Consider the following 14,659-nt stretch of genomic DNA (forward strand, 5'->3'; position numbering starts at 1 on the left):
ACACACGACAGTTCTTTTGTCAGCCTGGAACCCATCACAGCCGAGGGCTCAAGAAGTCTTCGGGGTGCTCGAGAGGGTGTCTGCCGTAGCACCCCTAACGAGATAGCGGCGTTTCGCGCAGTCCTTATTGCAAGTCATATCAGCAAAAGCATTCACTTTCTCAACAGCAGGCAGTGCGAGCCCAGCGGCAGCTCTACATGAAGGTACCAGTAGCCCAGGAAGGCCGCCGACCGCGGGAATTCGCGCCGGCCCCATCCCGCCAGCGTACACGAGACTTCCAGGGCACCCTGGACGACATCGAGGGACTGGAATAATTGACATTCGCCGTGTCACAGGGCTCGTTGGTCTAGGGGTATGATTCCTGCTTAGGGTGCAGGAGGTCACGGGTTCAAATCCCGGACGAGCCCTAGCGTTTTGTGCAAACTGATCGCACGTCAGTGGCTGAGTCAGCGCAAAAAGCTCGCCGTCAATATCAAATGAATTTCTTATTCGATGTGAGCAATTGACACTCGGGTCCGACGCGTGAAGGCGATTACGAAGGTTTCGGGTACAGATGGTAGCAGATGCATGTTAGTACGTCTTGCTTAAAGTGATGAAAAAGTGTTTCCGCCCGGGATCGAACCGGGGACCTTCTGCGTGTTACGCTGACGTGATAACCGCTACACCACGGAAACTGCTTGTGTGCACCTTACTTCACAGACAACTTGTAGTGATGTTGCCATCGTAACTAAAAAATTCAATAAATGTGGTACTTGCAAAACGAAGGGACATGCAGCAGATCCACACACGACGTGGCTCATTGGAGGACAATACGACATAGGCAGGAAAATTCTGTTCCCGCCCGGGATCGAACCGGGGACCTTCTGCGTGTGAAGCAGACGTGATAACCGCTACACTACGGAAACGACGGACCCGGGGAGTCCATCCTTGTTCACTCGAACTTGCCTCAGACTTTCTCTCGTTCGCGAATGCACACACGACAGTTCTTTTGTCAGCCTGGAACCCATCACAGCCGAGGGCTCAAGAAGTCTTCGGGGTGCTCGAGAGGGTGTCTGCCGTAGCACCCCTAACGAGATAGCGGCGTTTCGCGCAGTCGTTATTGCAAGTCATATCAGCAAAAGCATTCACTTTCTCAACACATTGGAGGACAATACGACATAGGCAGGAAAATTCTGTTCCCGCCCGGGATCGAACCGGGGACCTTCTGCGTGTGAAGCAGACGTGATAACCGCTACACTACGGAAACGACGGACCCGGGGAGTCCATCCTTGTTCACTCGAACTTGCCTCAGACTTTCTCTCGTTCGCGAATGCACACACGACAGTTCTTTTGTCAGCCTGGAACCCATCACAGCCGAGGGCTCAAGAAGTCTTCGGGGTGCTCGAGAGGGTGTCTGCCGTAGCACCCCTAACGAGATAGCGGCGTTTCGCGCAGTCGTTATTGCAAGTCATATCAGCAAAAGCATTCACTTTCTCAACAGCAGGCAGTGCGAGCCCAGCGGCAGCTCTACATGAAGGTACCAGTAGCCCAGGAAGGCCGCCGACCGCGGGAATTCGCGCCGGCCCCATCCCGCCAGCGTACACGAGACTTCCAGGGCACCCTGGACGACATCGAGGGACTGGAATAATTGACATTCGCCGTGTCACTGGGCTCGTTGGTCTAGGGGTATGATTCCTGCTTAGGGTGCAGGAGGTCACGGGTTCAAATCCCGGACGAGCCCTAGCGTTTTGTGCAAACTGATCTCACGTCAGTGGCTGAGTCAGCGCAAATGCTCGCCGTCAATATCAAATGAATTTCTTATTCGATGTGAGCAATTGACACTCGGGTCCGACGCGTGAAGGCGATTACGAAGGTTTCGGGTACAGATGGTAGCAGATGCATGTTAGTACGTCTTGCTTAAAGTGATGAAAAAGTGTTTCCGCCCGGGATCGAACCGGGGACCTTCTGCGTGTTACGCTGACGTGATAACCGCTACACCACGGAAACTGCTTGTGTGCACCTTACTTCACAGACAACTTGTAGTGATGTTGCCATCGTAACTAAAAAATTCAATAAATGTGGTACTTGCAAAACGAAGGGACATGCAGCAGATCCACACACGACGTGGCTCATTGGAGGACAATACGACATAGGCAGGAAAATTCTGTTCCCGCCCGGGATCGAACCGGGGACCTTCTGCGTGTGAAGCAGACGTGATAACCGCTACACTACGGAAACGACGGACCCGGGGAGTCCATTCTTGTTCACTCGAACTTGCCTCAGACTTTCTCTCGTTCGCGAATGCACACACGACAGTTCTTTTGTCAGCCTGGAACCCATCACAGCCGAGGGCTCAAGAAGTCTTCGGGGTGCTCGAGAGGGTGTCTGCCGTAGCACCCCTAACGAGATAGCGGCGTTTCGCGCAGTCCTTATTGCAAGTCATATCAGCAAAAGCATTCACTTTCTCAACAGCAGGCAGTGCGAGCCCAGCGGCGGCTCTACATGAAGGTACCAGTAGCCCAGGAAGGCCGCCGACCGCGGGAATTCGCGCCGGCCCCATCCCGCCAGCGTACACGAGACTTCCAGGGCACCCTGGACGACATCGAGGGACTGGAATAATTGACATTCGCCGTGTCACAGGGCTCGTTGGTCTAGGGGTATGATTCCTGCTTAGGGTGCAGGAGGTCACGGGTTCAAATCCCGGACGAGCCCTAGCGTTTTGTGCAAACTGATCGCACGTCAGTGGCTGAGTCAGCGCAAAAAGCTCGCCGTCAATATCAAATGAATTTCTTATTCGATGTGAGCAATTGACACTCGGGTCCGACGCGTGAAGGCGATTACGAAGGTTTCGGGTACAGATGGTAGCAGATGCATGTTAGTACGTCTTGCTTAAAGTGATGAAAAAGTGTTTCCGCCCGGGATCGAACCGGGGACCTTCTGCGTGTTAGGCTGACGTGATAACCGCTACACCACGGAAACTGCTTGTGTGCACCTTACTTCACAGACAACTTGTAGTGATGTTGCCATCGTAACTAAAAAATTCAATAAATGTGGTACTTGCAAAACGAAGGGACATGCAGCAGATCCACACACGACGTGGCTCATTGGAGGACAATACGACATAGGCAGGAAAATTCTGTTCCCGCCCGGGATCGAACCGGGGACCTTCTGCGTGTGAAGCAGACGTGATAACCGCTACACTACGGAAACGACGGACCCGGGGAGTCCATTCTTGTTCACTCGAACTTGCCTCAGACTTTCTCTCGTTCGCGAATGCACACACGACAGTTCTTTTGTCAGCCTGGAACCCATCACAGCCGAGGGCTCAAGAAGTCTTCGGGGTGCTCGAGAGGGTGTCTGCCGTAGCACCCCTAACGAGATAGCGGCGTTTCGCGCAGTCCTTATTGCAAGTCATATCAGCAAAAGCATTCACTTTCTCAACAGCAGGCAGTGCGAGCCCAGCGGCAGCTCTACATGAAGGTACCAGTAGCCCAGGAAGGCCGCCGACCGCGGGAATTCGCGCCGGCCCCATCCCGCCAGCGTACACGAGACTTCCAGGGCACCCTGGACGACATCGAGGGACTGGAATAATTGACATTCGCCGTGTCACAGGGCTCGTTGGTCTAGGGGTATGATTCCTGCTTAGGGTGCAGGAGGTCACGGGTTCAAATCCCGGACGAGCCCTAGCGTTTTGTGCAAACTGATCGCACGTCAGTGGCTGAGTCAGCGAAAAAAGCTCGCCGTCAATATCAAATGAATTTCTTATTCGATGTGAGCAATTGACACTCGGGTCCGACGCGTGAAGGCGATTACGAAGGTTTCGGGTACAGATGGTAGCAGATGCATGTTAGTACGTCTTGCTTAAAGTGATGAAAAAGTGTTTCCGCCCGGGATCGAACCGGGGACCTTCTGCGTGTTAGGCTGACGTGATAACCGCTACACCACGGAAACTGCTTGTGTGCTCCTTACTTCACAGACAACTTGTAGTGATGTTGCCATCGTAACTAAAAAATTCAATAAATGTGGTACTTGCAAAACGAAGGGACATGCAGCAGATCCACACACGACGTGGCTCATTGGAGGACAATACAACATAGGCAGGAAAATTCTGTTCCCGCCCGGGATCGAACCGAGGACCTTCTGCGTGTGAAGCAGACGTGATAACCGCTACACTACGGAAACGACGGACCCGGGGAGTCCATCCTTGTTCACTCGAACTTGCCTCAGACTTTCTCTCGTTCGCGAATGCACACACGACAGTTCTTTTGTCAGCCTGGAACCCATCACAGCCGAGGGCTCAAGAAGTCTTCGGGGTGCTCGAGAGGGTGTCTGCCGTAGCACCCCTAACGAGATAGCGGCGTTTCGCGCAGTCGTTATTGCAAGTCATATCAGCAAAAGCAATCACTTTCTCAACAGCAGGCAGTGCGAGCCCAGCGGCAGCTCTACATGAAGGTACCAGTAGCCCAGGAAGGCCGCCGACCGCGGGAATTCGCGCCGGCCCCATCCCGCCAGCGTACACGAGACTTCCAGGGCACCCTGGACGACATCGAGGGACTGGAATAATTGACATTCGCCGTGTCACAGGGCTCGTTGGTCTAGGGGTATGATTCCTGCTTAGGGTGCAGGAGGTCCCGGGTTCAAATCCCGGACGAGCCCTAGCGTTTTGTGCAAACTGATCGCACGTCAGTGGCTGAGTCAGCGCAAAAAGCTCGCCGTCAATATCAAATGAATTTCTTATTCGATGTGAGCAATTGACACTCGGGTCCGACGCGTGAAGGCGATTACGAAGGTTTCGGGTACAGATGGTAGCAGATGCATGTTAGTACGTCTTGCTTAAAGTGATGGAAAAGTGTTTCCGCCCGGGATCGAACCGGGGACCTTCTGCGTGTTAGGCTGACGTGATAACCGCTACACCACGGAAACTGCTTGTGTGCACCTTACTTCACAGACAACTTGTAGTGATATTGCCATCGTAACTAAAAAATTCAATAAATGTGGTACTTGCAAAACGAAGGGACATGCAGCAGATCCACACACGACGTGGCTCATTGGAGGATAATACGACATAGGCAGGAAAATTCTGTTCCCGCCCGGGATCGAACCGAGGACCTTCTGCGTGTGAAGCAGACGTGATAACCGCTACACTACGGAAACGACGGACCCGGGGAGTCCATCCTTGTTCACTCGAACTTGCCTCAGACTTTCTCTCGTTCGCGAATGCACACACGACAGTTCTTTTGTCAGCCTGGAACCCATCACAGCCGAGGGCTCAAGAAGTCTTCGGGGTGCTCGAGAGGGTGTCTGCCGTAGCACCCCTAACGAGATAGCGGCGTTTCGCGCAGTCGTTATTGCAAGTCATATCAGCAAAAGCAATCACTTTCTCAACAGCAGGCAGTGCGAGCCCAGCGGCAGCTCTACATGAAGGTTCCAGTAGCCCAGGAAGGCAGCCGACCGCGGGAATTCGCGCCGGCCCCATCCCGCCAGCGTACACGAGACTTCCAGGGCACCCTGGACGACATCGAGGGACTGGAATAATTGACATTCGCCGTGTCACAGGGCTCGTTGGTCTAGGGGTATGATTCCTGCTTAGGGTGCAGGAGGTCACGGGTTCAAATCCCGGACGAGCCCTAGCGTTTTGTGCAAACTGATCGCACGTCAGTGGCTGAGTCAGCGCAAAAAGCTCGCCGTCAATATCAAATGAATTTCTTATTCGATGTGAGCAATTGACACTCGGGTCCGACGCGTGAAGGCGATTACGAAGGTTTCGGGTACAGATGGTAGCAGATGCATGTTAGTACGTCTTGCTTAAAGTGATGGAAAAGTGTTTCCGCCCGGGATCGAACCGGGGACCTTCTGCGTGTTACGCTGACGTGATAACCGCTACACCACGGAAACTGCTTGTGTGCACCTTACTTCACAGACAACTTGTAGTGATGTTGCCATCGTAACTAAAAAATTCAATAAATGTGGTACTTGCAAAACGAAGGGACATGCAGCAGATCCACACACGACGTGGCTCATTGGAGGACAATACGACATAGGCAGGAAAATTCTGTTCCCGCCCGGGATCGAACCGAGGACCTTCTGCGTGTGAAGCAGACGTGATAACCGCTACACTACGGAAACGACGGACCCGGGGAGTCCATCCTTGTTCACTCGAACTTGCTTCAGACTTTCTCTCGTTCGCGAATGCACACACGACAGTTCTCTTGTCAGCCTGGAACCCATCACAGCCGAGGGCTCAAGAAGTCTTCGGGGTGCTCGAGAGGGTGTCTGCCGTAGCACCCCTAACGAGATAGCGGCGTTTCGCGCAGTCCTTATTGCAAGTCATATCAGCAAAAGCAATCACTTTCTCTACAGCAGGCAGTGCGAGCCCAGCGGCAGCTCTACATGAAGGTACCAGTAGCCCAGGAAGGCCGCCGACCGCGGGAATTCGCGCCGGCCCCATCCCGCCAGCGTACACGAGACTTCCAGGGCACCCTGGACGACATCGAGGGACTGGAATAATTGACATTCGCCGTGTCACAGGGCTCGTTGGTCTAGGGGTATGATTCCTGCTTAGGGTGCAGGAGGTCCCGGGTTCAAATCCCGGACGAGCCCTAGCGTTTTGTGCAAACTGATCGCACGTCAGTGGCTGAGTCAGCGCAAAAAGCTCGCCGTCAATATCAAATGAATTTCTTATTCGATGTGAGCAATTGACACTCGGGTCCGACGCGTGAAGGCGATTACGAAGGTTTCGGGTACAGATGGTAGCAGATGCATGTTAGTACGTCTTGCTTAAAGTGATGAAAAAGTGTTTCCGCCCGGGATCGAACCGGGGACCTTCTGCGTGTTAGGCTGACGTGATAACCGCTACACCACGGAAACTGCTTGTGTGCACCTTACTTCACAGACAACTTGTAGTGATGTTGCAATCGTAACTAAAAAATTCAATAAATGTGGTACTTGCAAAACGAAGGGGCATGCAGCAGATCCACACACGACGTGGCTCATTGGAGGACAATACGACATAGGCAGGAAAATTCTGTTCCCGCCCGGGATCGAACCGGGGACCTTCTGCGTGTGAAGGAGACGTGATAACCGCTACACTACGGAAACGACGGACCCGGGGAGTCCATTCTTGTTCACTCGAACTTGCCTCAGACTTTCTCTCGTTCGCGAATGCACACACGACAATTCTTTTGTCAGCCTGGAACCCATCACAGCCGAGGGCTCAAGAAGTCTTCGGGGTGCTCGAGAGGGTGTCTGCCGTAGCACCCCTAACGAGATAGCGGCGTTTCGCGCAGTCCTTATTGCAAGTCATATCAGCAAAAGCAATCACTTTCTCAACAGCAGGCAGTGCGAGCCCAGCGGCAGCTCTACATGAAGGTACCAGTAGCCCAGGAAGGCCGCCGACCGCGGGAATTCGCGCCGGCCCCATCCCGCCAGCGTACACGAGACTTCCAGGGCACCCTGGACGACATCGAGGGACTGGAATAATTGACATTCGCCGTGTCACAGGGCTCGTTGGTCTAGGGGTATGATTCCTGCTTAGGGTACAGGAGGTCACGGGTTCAAATCCCGGACGAGCCCTAGCGTTTTGTGCAAACTGATCGCACGTCAGTGGCTGAGTCAGCGCAAAAAGCTCGCCGACAATATCAAATGAATTTCTTATTCGATGTGAGCAATTGACACTCGGGTCCGACGCGTGAAGGCGATTACGAAAGTTTCGGGTACAGATGGTAGCAGATGCATGTTAGTACGTCTTGCTTAAAGTGATGAAAAAGTGTTTCCGCCCGGGATCGAACCGGGGACCTTCTGCGTGTTAGGCTGACGTGATAACCGCTACACCACGGAAACTGGTTGTGTGCACCTTACTTCACAGACAACTTGTAGTGATGTTGCCATCGTAACTAAAAAATTCAATAAATGTGGTACTTGCAAAACGAAGGGACATGCAGCAGATCCACACACGACGTGGCTCATTGGAGGACAATACGACATAGGCAGGAAAATTCTGTTCCCGCCCGGAATCGAACCGGGGACCTTCTGCGTGTGAAGCAGACGTGATAACCGCTACACTACGGAAACGACGGACCCGGGGAGTCCATTCTTGTTCACTCGAACTTGCCTCAGACTTTCTCTCGTTCGCGAATGCACACACGACAGTTCTTTTGTCAGCCTGGAACCCATCACAGCCGAGGGCTCAAGAAGTCTTCGGGGTGCTCGAGAGGGTGTCTGCCGTAGCACCCCTAACGAGATAGCGGCGTTTCGCGCAGTCCTTATTGCAAGTCATATCAGCAAAAGCATTCACTTTCTCAACAGCAGGCAGTGCGAGCCCAGCGGCAGCTCTACATGAAGGTACCAGTAGCCCAGGAAGGCCGCCGACCGCGGGAATTCGCGCCGGCCCCATCCCGCCAGCGTACACGAGACTTCCAGGGCACCCTGGACGACATCGAGGGACTGGAATAATTGACATTCGCCGTGTCACAGGGCTCGTTGGTCTAGGGGTATGATTCCTGCTTAGGGTGCAGGAGGTCACGGGTTCAAATCCCGGACGAGCCCTAGCGTTTTGTGCAAACTGATCGCACGTCAGTGGCTGAGTCAGCGCAAAAAGCTCGCCGTCAATATCAAATGAATTTCTTATTCGATGTGAGCAATTGACACTCGGGTCCGACGCGTGAAGGCGATTACGAAGGTTTCGGGTACAGATGGTAGCAGATGCATGTTAGTACGTCTTGCTTAAAGTGATGAAAAAGTGTTTCCGCCCGGGATCGAACCGGGGACCTTCTGCGTGTTAGGCTGACGTGATAACCGCTACACCACGGAAACTGCTTGTGTGCACCTTACTTCACAGACAACTTGTAGTGATGTTGCCATCGTAACTAAAAAATTCAATAAATGTGGTACTTGCAAAACGAAGGGGTATGCAGCAGATCCACACACGACGTGGCTCATTGGAGGACAATACGACATAGGCAGGAAAATTCTGTTCCCGCCCGGGATCGAACCGGGGACCTTCTGCGTGTGAAGGAGACGTGATAACCGCTACACTACGGAAACGACGGACCCTGGGAGTCCATTCTTGTTCACTCGAACTTGCCTCAGACTTTCTCTCGTTCGCGAATGCACACACGACAATTCTTTTGTCAGCCTGGAACCCATCACAGCCGAGGGCTCAAGAAGTCTTCGGGGTGCTCGAGAGGGTGTCTGCCGTAGCACCCCTAACGAGATAGCGGCGTTTCGCGCAGTCCTTATTGCAAGTCATATCAGCAAAAGCAATCACTTTCTCAACAGCAGGCAGTGCGAGCCCAGCGGCAGCTCTACATGAAGGTACCAGTAGCCCAGGAAGGCCGCCGACCGCGGGAATTCGCGCCGGCCCCATCCCGCCAGCGTACACGAGACTTCCAGGGCACCCTGGACGACATCGAGGGACTGGAATAATTGACATTCGCCGTGTCACAGGGCTCGTTGGTCTAGGGGTATGATTCCTGCTTAGGGTACAGGAGGTCACGGGTTCAAATCCCGGACGAGCCCTAGCGTTTTGTGCAAACTGATCGCACGTCAGTGGCTGAGTCAGCGCAAAAAGCTCGCCGACAATATCAAATGAATTTCTTATTCGATGTGAGCAATTGACACTCGGGTCCGACGCGTGAAGGCGATTACGAAAGTTTCGGGTACAGATGGTAGCAGATGCATGTTAGTACGTCTTGCTTAAAGTGATGAAAAAGTGTTTCCGCCCGGGATCGAACCGGGGACCTTCTGCGTGTTAGGCTGACGTGATAACCGCTACACCACGGAAACTGGTTGTGTGCACCTTACTTCACAGACAACTTGTAGTGATGTTGCCATCGTAACTAAAAAATTCAATAAATGTGGTACTTGCAAAACGAAGGGACATGCAGCAGATCCACACACGACGTGGCTCATTGGAGGACAATACGACATAGGCAGGAAAATTCTGTTCCCGCCCGGAATCGAACCGGGGACCTTCTGCGTGTGAAGCAGACGTGATAACCGCTACACTACGGAAACGACGGACCCGGGGAGTCCATTCTTGTTCACTCGAACTTGCCTCAGACTTTCTCTCGTTCGCGAATGCACACACGACAGTTCTTTTGTCAGCCTGGAACCCATCACAGCCGAGGGCTCAAGAAGTCTTCGGGGTGCTCGAGAGGGTGTCTGCCGTAGCACCCCTAACGAGATAGCGGCGTTTCGCGCAGTCCTTATTGCAAGTCATATCAGCAAAAGCATTCACTTTCTCAACAGCAGGCAGTGCGAGCCCAGCGGCAGCTCTACATGAAGGTACCAGTAGCCCAGGAAGGCCGCCGACCGCGGGAATTCGCGCCGGCCCCATCCCGCCAGCGTACACGAGACTTCCAGGGCACCCTGGACGACATCGAGGGACTGGAATAATTGACATTCGCCGTGTCACAGGGCTCGTTGGTCTAGGGGTATGATTCCTGCTTAGGGTGCAGGAGGTCACGGGTTCAAATCCCGGACGAGCCCTAGCGTTTTGTGCAAACTGATCGCACGTCAGTGGCTGAGTCAGCGCAAAAAGCTCGCCGTCAATATCAAATGAATTTCTTATTCGATGTGAGCAATTGACACTCGGGTCCGACGCGTGAAGGCGATTACGAAGGTTTCGGGTACAGATGGTAGCAGATGCATGTTAGTACGTCTTGCTTAAAGTGATGAAAAAGTGTTTCCGCCCGGGATCGAACCGGGGACCTTCTGCGTGTTAGGCTGACGTGATAACCGCTACACCACGGAAACTGCTTGTGTGCACCTTACTTCACAGACAACTTGTAGTGATGTTGCCATCGTAACTAAAAAATTCAATAAATGTGGTACTTGCAAAACGAAGGGGTATGCAGCAGATCCACACACGACGTGGCTCATTGGAGGACAATACGACATAGGCAGGAAAATTCTGTTCCCGCCCGGGATCGAACCGGGGACCTTCTGCGTGTGAAGGAGACGTGATAACCGCTACACTACGGAAACGACGGACCCTGGGAGTCCATTCTTGTTCACTCGAACTTGCCTCAGACTTTCTCTCGTTCGCGAATGCACACACGACAATTCTTTTGTCAGCCTGGAACCCATCACAGCCGAGGGCTCAAGAAGTCTTCGGGGTGCTCGAGAGGGTGTCTGCCGTAGCACCCCTAACGAGATAGCGGCGTTTCGCGCAGTCCTTATTGCAAGTCATATCAGCAAAAGCAATCACTTTCTCAACAGCAGGCAGTGCGAGCCCAGCGGCAGCTCTACATGAAGGTACCAGTAGCCCAGGAAGGCCGCCGACCGCGGGAATTCGCGCCGGCCCCATCCCGCCAGCGTACACGAGACTTCCAGGGCACCCTGGACGACATCGAGGGACTGGAATAATTGACATTCGCCGTGTTACAGGGCTCGTTGGTGTAGGGGTATGATTCCTGCTTAGGGTGCAGGAGGTCACGGGTTCAAATCCCGGACGAGCCCTAGCGTTTTGTGCAAACTGATCGCACGTCAGTGGCTGAGTCAGCACAAAAAGCTCGCCGTCAATATCAAATGAATTTCTTATTCGATGTGAGCAATTGACACTCGGGTCCGACGCGTGAAGGCGATTACGAAGGTTTCGGGTACAGATGGTAGCAGATGCATGTTAGTACGTCTTGCTTAAAGTGATGAAAAAGTGTTTCCGCCCGGGATCGAACCGGGGACCTTCTGCGTGTTAGGCTGACGTGATAACCGCTACACCACGGAAACTGGTTGTGTGCACCTTACTTCACAGACAACTTGTAGTGATGTTGCCATCGTAACTAAAAAATTCAATAAATGTGGTACTTGCAAAACGAAGGGACATGCAGCAGATCCACACACGACGTGGCTCATTGGAGGGCAATACGACATAGGCAGGAAAACTCTGTTCCCGCCCGGGATCGAACCGGGGACCTTCTGCGTGTGAAGCAGACGTGATAACCGCTACACTACGGAAACGACGGACCCAGGGAGTCCATTCTTGTTCACTCGAACTTGCCTCAGACTTTCTCTCGTTCGCGAATGCACACACGACAGTTCTTTTGTCAGCCTGGAACCCATCACAGCCGAGGGCTCAAGAAGTCTTCGGGGTGCTCGAGAGGGTGTCTGCCGTAGCACCCCTAACGAGATAGCGGCGTTTCGCGCAGTCCTTATTGCAAGTCATATCAGCAAAAGCATTCACTTTCTCAACAGCAGGCAGTGCGAGCCCAGCGGCAGCTCTACATGAAGGTACCAGTAGCCCAGGAAGGCCGCCGACCGCGGGAATTCGCGCCGGCCCCATCCCGCCAGCGTACACGAGACTTCCAGGGCACCCTGGACGACATCGAGGGACTGGAATAATTGACATTCGCCGTGTCACAGGGCTCGTTGGTCTAGGGGTATGATTCCTGCTTAGGGTGCAGGAGGTCACGGGTTCAAATCCCGGACGAGCCCTAGCGTTTTGTGCAAACTGATCGCACGTCAGTGGCTGAGTCAGCGCAAAAAGCTCGCCGTCAATATCAAATGAATTTCTTATTCGATGTGAGCAATTGACACTCGGGTCCGACGCGTGAAGGCGATTACGAAGGTTTCGGGTACAGATGGTAGCAGATGCATGTTAGTACGTCTTGCTTAAAGTGATGAAAAAGTGTTTCCGCCCGGGATCGAACCGGGGACCTTCTGCGTGTTAGGCAGACGTGATAACCGCTACACCACGGAAACTGCTTGTGTGCACCTTACTTCACAGACAACTTGTAGTGATGTTGCCATCGTAACTAAAAAATTCAATAAATGTGGTACTTGCAAAACGAAGGGACATGCAGCAGATCCACACACGACGTGGCTCATTGGAGGACAATACGACATAGGCAGGAAAATTCTGTTCCCGCCCGGGATCGAACCGGGGACCTTCTGCGTGTGAAGCAGATGTGATAACCGCTACACTACGGAAACGACGGACCCGGGGAGTCCATCCTTGTTCACTCGAACTTGCCTCAGACTTTCTCTCGTTCGCGAATGCACACACGACAGTTCTTTTGTCAGCCTGGAACCCATCACAGCCGAGGGCTCAAGAAGTCTTCGGGGTGCTCGAGAGGGTGTCTGCCGTAGCACCCCTAACGAGATAGCGGCGTTTCGCGCAGTCCTTATTGCAAGTCATATCAGCAAAAGCAATCACTTTCTCAACAGCAGGCAGTGCGAGCCCAGCGGCAGCTCTACATGAAGGTACCAGTAGCCCAGGAAGGCCGCCGACCGCGGGAATTCGCGCCGGCCCCATCCCGCCAGCGTACACGAGACTTCCAGGGCACCCTGGACGACATCGAGGGACTGGAATAATTGACATTCGCCGTGTCACAGGGCTCGTTGGTCTAGGGGTATGATTCCTGCTTAGGGTGCAGGAGGTCACGGGTTCAAATCCCGGACGAGCCCTAGCGTTTTGTGCAAACTGATCGCACGTCAGTGGCTGAGTCAGCGCAAAAAGCTCGCCGTCAATATCAAATGAATTTCTTATTCGATGTGAGCAATTGACACTCGGGTCCGACGCGTGAAGGCGATTACGAAGGTTTCGGGTACAGATGGTAGCAGATGCATGTTAGTACGTCTTGCTTAAAGTGATGAAAAAGTGTTTCCGCCCGGGATCGAACCGGGGACCTTCTGCGTGTTAGGCTGACGTGATAACCGCTACACCACGGAAACTGGTTGTGTGCACCTTACTTCACAGACAACTTGTAGTGATGTTGCCATCGTAACTAAAAAATTCAATAAATGTGGTACTTGCAAAACGAAGGGACATGCAGCAGATCCACACACGACGTGGCTCATTGGAGGACAATACGACATAGGCAGGAAAATTCTGTTCCCGCCCGGGATCGAACCGGGGACCTTCTGCGTGTGAAGCAGACGTGATAACCGCTACACTACGGAAACGACGGACCCAGGGAGTCCATTCTTGTTCACTCGAACTTGCCTCAGACTTTCTCTCGTTCGCGAATGCACACACGACAGTTCTTTTGTCAGCCTGGAACCCATCACAGCCGAGGGCTCAAGAAGTCTTCGGGGTGCTCGAGAGGGTGTCTGCCGTAGCACCCCTAACGAGATAGCGGCGTTTCGCGCAGTCCTTATTGCAAGTCATATCAGCAAAAGCAATCACTTTCTCAACAGCAGGCAGTGCGAGCCCAGCGGCAGCTCTACATGAAGGTACCAGTAGCCCAGGAAGGCCGCCGACCGCGGGAATTCGCGCCGGCCCCATCCCGCCAGCGTACACGAGACTTCCAGGGCACCCTGGACGACATCGAGGGACTGGAATAATTGACATTCGCCGTGTCACAGGGCTCGTTGGTCTAGGGGTATGATTCCTGCTTAGGGTGCAGGAGGTCACGGGTTCAAATCCCGGACGAGCCCTAGCGTTTTGTGCAAACTGATCGCACGTCAGTGGCTGAGTCAGCGCAAAAAGCTCGCCGTCAATATCAAATGAATTTCTTATTCGATGTGAGCAATTGACACTCGGGTCCGACGCGTGAAGGCGATTACGAAGGTTTCGGGTACAGATGGTAGCAGATGCATGTTAGTACGTCTTGCTTAAAGTGATGAAAAAGTGTTTCCGCCCGGGATCGAACCGGGGACCTTCTGCGTGTTAGGCTGACGTGATAACCGCTACACCACGGAAACTGGTTGTGTGCACCTTACTTCACAGACAACTTGTAGT

At 53.3% G+C, this 14,659-nt stretch overlaps 44 non-coding genes across 44 annotated transcripts; 14 read left to right on the top strand and 30 right to left on the bottom strand.

Moving 5' to 3' along the window:
- Positions 1–335: 335 nt before the first annotated feature.
- Trnap-agg lies at positions 336–407 on the top strand. The gene has a single exon. It is a non-coding gene; the product is annotated as a tRNA-Pro (tRNA).
- Positions 408–601: 194 nt separating this feature from the next.
- Trnav-aac lies at positions 602–674 on the bottom strand. Its single transcript has one exon. It is a non-coding gene; the product is annotated as a tRNA-Val (tRNA).
- A 158-nt stretch (positions 675–832) lies between these two features.
- Trnav-cac lies at positions 833–905 on the bottom strand. The gene has a single exon. It is a non-coding gene; the product is annotated as a tRNA-Val (tRNA).
- Positions 906–1,173: 268 nt separating this feature from the next.
- Positions 1,174–1,246, bottom strand: Trnav-cac. Its single transcript has one exon. It is a non-coding gene; the product is annotated as a tRNA-Val (tRNA).
- Positions 1,247–1,648: 402 nt separating this feature from the next.
- On the top strand, positions 1,649–1,720 carry Trnap-agg. Its single transcript has one exon. It is a non-coding gene; the product is annotated as a tRNA-Pro (tRNA).
- A 193-nt stretch (positions 1,721–1,913) lies between these two features.
- On the bottom strand, positions 1,914–1,986 carry Trnav-aac. Its single transcript has one exon. It is a non-coding gene; the product is annotated as a tRNA-Val (tRNA).
- Positions 1,987–2,144: 158 nt separating this feature from the next.
- Positions 2,145–2,217, bottom strand: Trnav-cac. Its single transcript has one exon. It is a non-coding gene; the product is annotated as a tRNA-Val (tRNA).
- A 402-nt stretch (positions 2,218–2,619) lies between these two features.
- Trnap-agg lies at positions 2,620–2,691 on the top strand. Its single transcript has one exon. It is a non-coding gene; the product is annotated as a tRNA-Pro (tRNA).
- Positions 2,692–2,885: 194 nt separating this feature from the next.
- On the bottom strand, positions 2,886–2,958 carry Trnav-aac. The gene has a single exon. It is a non-coding gene; the product is annotated as a tRNA-Val (tRNA).
- A 158-nt stretch (positions 2,959–3,116) lies between these two features.
- On the bottom strand, positions 3,117–3,189 carry Trnav-cac. Its single transcript has one exon. It is a non-coding gene; the product is annotated as a tRNA-Val (tRNA).
- A 402-nt stretch (positions 3,190–3,591) lies between these two features.
- Positions 3,592–3,663, top strand: Trnap-agg. The gene has a single exon. It is a non-coding gene; the product is annotated as a tRNA-Pro (tRNA).
- A 194-nt stretch (positions 3,664–3,857) lies between these two features.
- On the bottom strand, positions 3,858–3,930 carry Trnav-aac. Its single transcript has one exon. It is a non-coding gene; the product is annotated as a tRNA-Val (tRNA).
- A 158-nt stretch (positions 3,931–4,088) lies between these two features.
- On the bottom strand, positions 4,089–4,161 carry Trnav-cac. The gene has a single exon. It is a non-coding gene; the product is annotated as a tRNA-Val (tRNA).
- A 402-nt stretch (positions 4,162–4,563) lies between these two features.
- On the top strand, positions 4,564–4,635 carry Trnap-agg. Its single transcript has one exon. It is a non-coding gene; the product is annotated as a tRNA-Pro (tRNA).
- A 194-nt stretch (positions 4,636–4,829) lies between these two features.
- Trnav-aac lies at positions 4,830–4,902 on the bottom strand. The gene has a single exon. It is a non-coding gene; the product is annotated as a tRNA-Val (tRNA).
- Positions 4,903–5,060: 158 nt separating this feature from the next.
- Positions 5,061–5,133, bottom strand: Trnav-cac. Its single transcript has one exon. It is a non-coding gene; the product is annotated as a tRNA-Val (tRNA).
- Positions 5,134–5,535: 402 nt separating this feature from the next.
- Positions 5,536–5,607, top strand: Trnap-agg. Its single transcript has one exon. It is a non-coding gene; the product is annotated as a tRNA-Pro (tRNA).
- Positions 5,608–5,801: 194 nt separating this feature from the next.
- On the bottom strand, positions 5,802–5,874 carry Trnav-aac. The gene has a single exon. It is a non-coding gene; the product is annotated as a tRNA-Val (tRNA).
- A 158-nt stretch (positions 5,875–6,032) lies between these two features.
- On the bottom strand, positions 6,033–6,105 carry Trnav-cac. Its single transcript has one exon. It is a non-coding gene; the product is annotated as a tRNA-Val (tRNA).
- Positions 6,106–6,507: 402 nt separating this feature from the next.
- Positions 6,508–6,579, top strand: Trnap-agg. Its single transcript has one exon. It is a non-coding gene; the product is annotated as a tRNA-Pro (tRNA).
- A 194-nt stretch (positions 6,580–6,773) lies between these two features.
- Positions 6,774–6,846, bottom strand: Trnav-aac. The gene has a single exon. It is a non-coding gene; the product is annotated as a tRNA-Val (tRNA).
- A 158-nt stretch (positions 6,847–7,004) lies between these two features.
- Positions 7,005–7,077, bottom strand: Trnav-cac. Its single transcript has one exon. It is a non-coding gene; the product is annotated as a tRNA-Val (tRNA).
- Positions 7,078–7,479: 402 nt separating this feature from the next.
- Trnap-agg lies at positions 7,480–7,551 on the top strand. The gene has a single exon. It is a non-coding gene; the product is annotated as a tRNA-Pro (tRNA).
- A 194-nt stretch (positions 7,552–7,745) lies between these two features.
- Trnav-aac lies at positions 7,746–7,818 on the bottom strand. Its single transcript has one exon. It is a non-coding gene; the product is annotated as a tRNA-Val (tRNA).
- Positions 7,819–7,976: 158 nt separating this feature from the next.
- On the bottom strand, positions 7,977–8,049 carry Trnav-cac. Its single transcript has one exon. It is a non-coding gene; the product is annotated as a tRNA-Val (tRNA).
- Positions 8,050–8,451: 402 nt separating this feature from the next.
- On the top strand, positions 8,452–8,523 carry Trnap-agg. The gene has a single exon. It is a non-coding gene; the product is annotated as a tRNA-Pro (tRNA).
- A 194-nt stretch (positions 8,524–8,717) lies between these two features.
- Trnav-aac lies at positions 8,718–8,790 on the bottom strand. The gene has a single exon. It is a non-coding gene; the product is annotated as a tRNA-Val (tRNA).
- Positions 8,791–8,948: 158 nt separating this feature from the next.
- On the bottom strand, positions 8,949–9,021 carry Trnav-cac. The gene has a single exon. It is a non-coding gene; the product is annotated as a tRNA-Val (tRNA).
- A 402-nt stretch (positions 9,022–9,423) lies between these two features.
- On the top strand, positions 9,424–9,495 carry Trnap-agg. The gene has a single exon. It is a non-coding gene; the product is annotated as a tRNA-Pro (tRNA).
- A 194-nt stretch (positions 9,496–9,689) lies between these two features.
- Trnav-aac lies at positions 9,690–9,762 on the bottom strand. Its single transcript has one exon. It is a non-coding gene; the product is annotated as a tRNA-Val (tRNA).
- Positions 9,763–9,920: 158 nt separating this feature from the next.
- Trnav-cac lies at positions 9,921–9,993 on the bottom strand. Its single transcript has one exon. It is a non-coding gene; the product is annotated as a tRNA-Val (tRNA).
- Positions 9,994–10,395: 402 nt separating this feature from the next.
- Positions 10,396–10,467, top strand: Trnap-agg. Its single transcript has one exon. It is a non-coding gene; the product is annotated as a tRNA-Pro (tRNA).
- A 194-nt stretch (positions 10,468–10,661) lies between these two features.
- Positions 10,662–10,734, bottom strand: Trnav-aac. The gene has a single exon. It is a non-coding gene; the product is annotated as a tRNA-Val (tRNA).
- Positions 10,735–10,892: 158 nt separating this feature from the next.
- Positions 10,893–10,965, bottom strand: Trnav-cac. The gene has a single exon. It is a non-coding gene; the product is annotated as a tRNA-Val (tRNA).
- A 668-nt stretch (positions 10,966–11,633) lies between these two features.
- Trnav-aac lies at positions 11,634–11,706 on the bottom strand. Its single transcript has one exon. It is a non-coding gene; the product is annotated as a tRNA-Val (tRNA).
- A 158-nt stretch (positions 11,707–11,864) lies between these two features.
- Trnav-cac lies at positions 11,865–11,937 on the bottom strand. Its single transcript has one exon. It is a non-coding gene; the product is annotated as a tRNA-Val (tRNA).
- A 402-nt stretch (positions 11,938–12,339) lies between these two features.
- On the top strand, positions 12,340–12,411 carry Trnap-agg. Its single transcript has one exon. It is a non-coding gene; the product is annotated as a tRNA-Pro (tRNA).
- Positions 12,412–12,605: 194 nt separating this feature from the next.
- On the bottom strand, positions 12,606–12,678 carry Trnav-aac. Its single transcript has one exon. It is a non-coding gene; the product is annotated as a tRNA-Val (tRNA).
- Positions 12,679–12,836: 158 nt separating this feature from the next.
- Positions 12,837–12,909, bottom strand: Trnav-cac. The gene has a single exon. It is a non-coding gene; the product is annotated as a tRNA-Val (tRNA).
- A 402-nt stretch (positions 12,910–13,311) lies between these two features.
- On the top strand, positions 13,312–13,383 carry Trnap-agg. Its single transcript has one exon. It is a non-coding gene; the product is annotated as a tRNA-Pro (tRNA).
- Positions 13,384–13,577: 194 nt separating this feature from the next.
- On the bottom strand, positions 13,578–13,650 carry Trnav-aac. Its single transcript has one exon. It is a non-coding gene; the product is annotated as a tRNA-Val (tRNA).
- Positions 13,651–13,808: 158 nt separating this feature from the next.
- On the bottom strand, positions 13,809–13,881 carry Trnav-cac. The gene has a single exon. It is a non-coding gene; the product is annotated as a tRNA-Val (tRNA).
- A 402-nt stretch (positions 13,882–14,283) lies between these two features.
- Trnap-agg lies at positions 14,284–14,355 on the top strand. The gene has a single exon. It is a non-coding gene; the product is annotated as a tRNA-Pro (tRNA).
- A 194-nt stretch (positions 14,356–14,549) lies between these two features.
- Positions 14,550–14,622, bottom strand: Trnav-aac. The gene has a single exon. It is a non-coding gene; the product is annotated as a tRNA-Val (tRNA).
- Between the last annotated feature and the right edge of the window lie 37 nt (positions 14,623–14,659).

This window comes from Schistocerca piceifrons, chromosome 2, assembly GCF_021461385.2.
Source record: "Schistocerca piceifrons isolate TAMUIC-IGC-003096 chromosome 2, iqSchPice1.1, whole genome shotgun sequence".
Lineage (NCBI taxonomy): Eukaryota > Metazoa > Arthropoda > Insecta > Orthoptera > Acrididae > Schistocerca > Schistocerca piceifrons.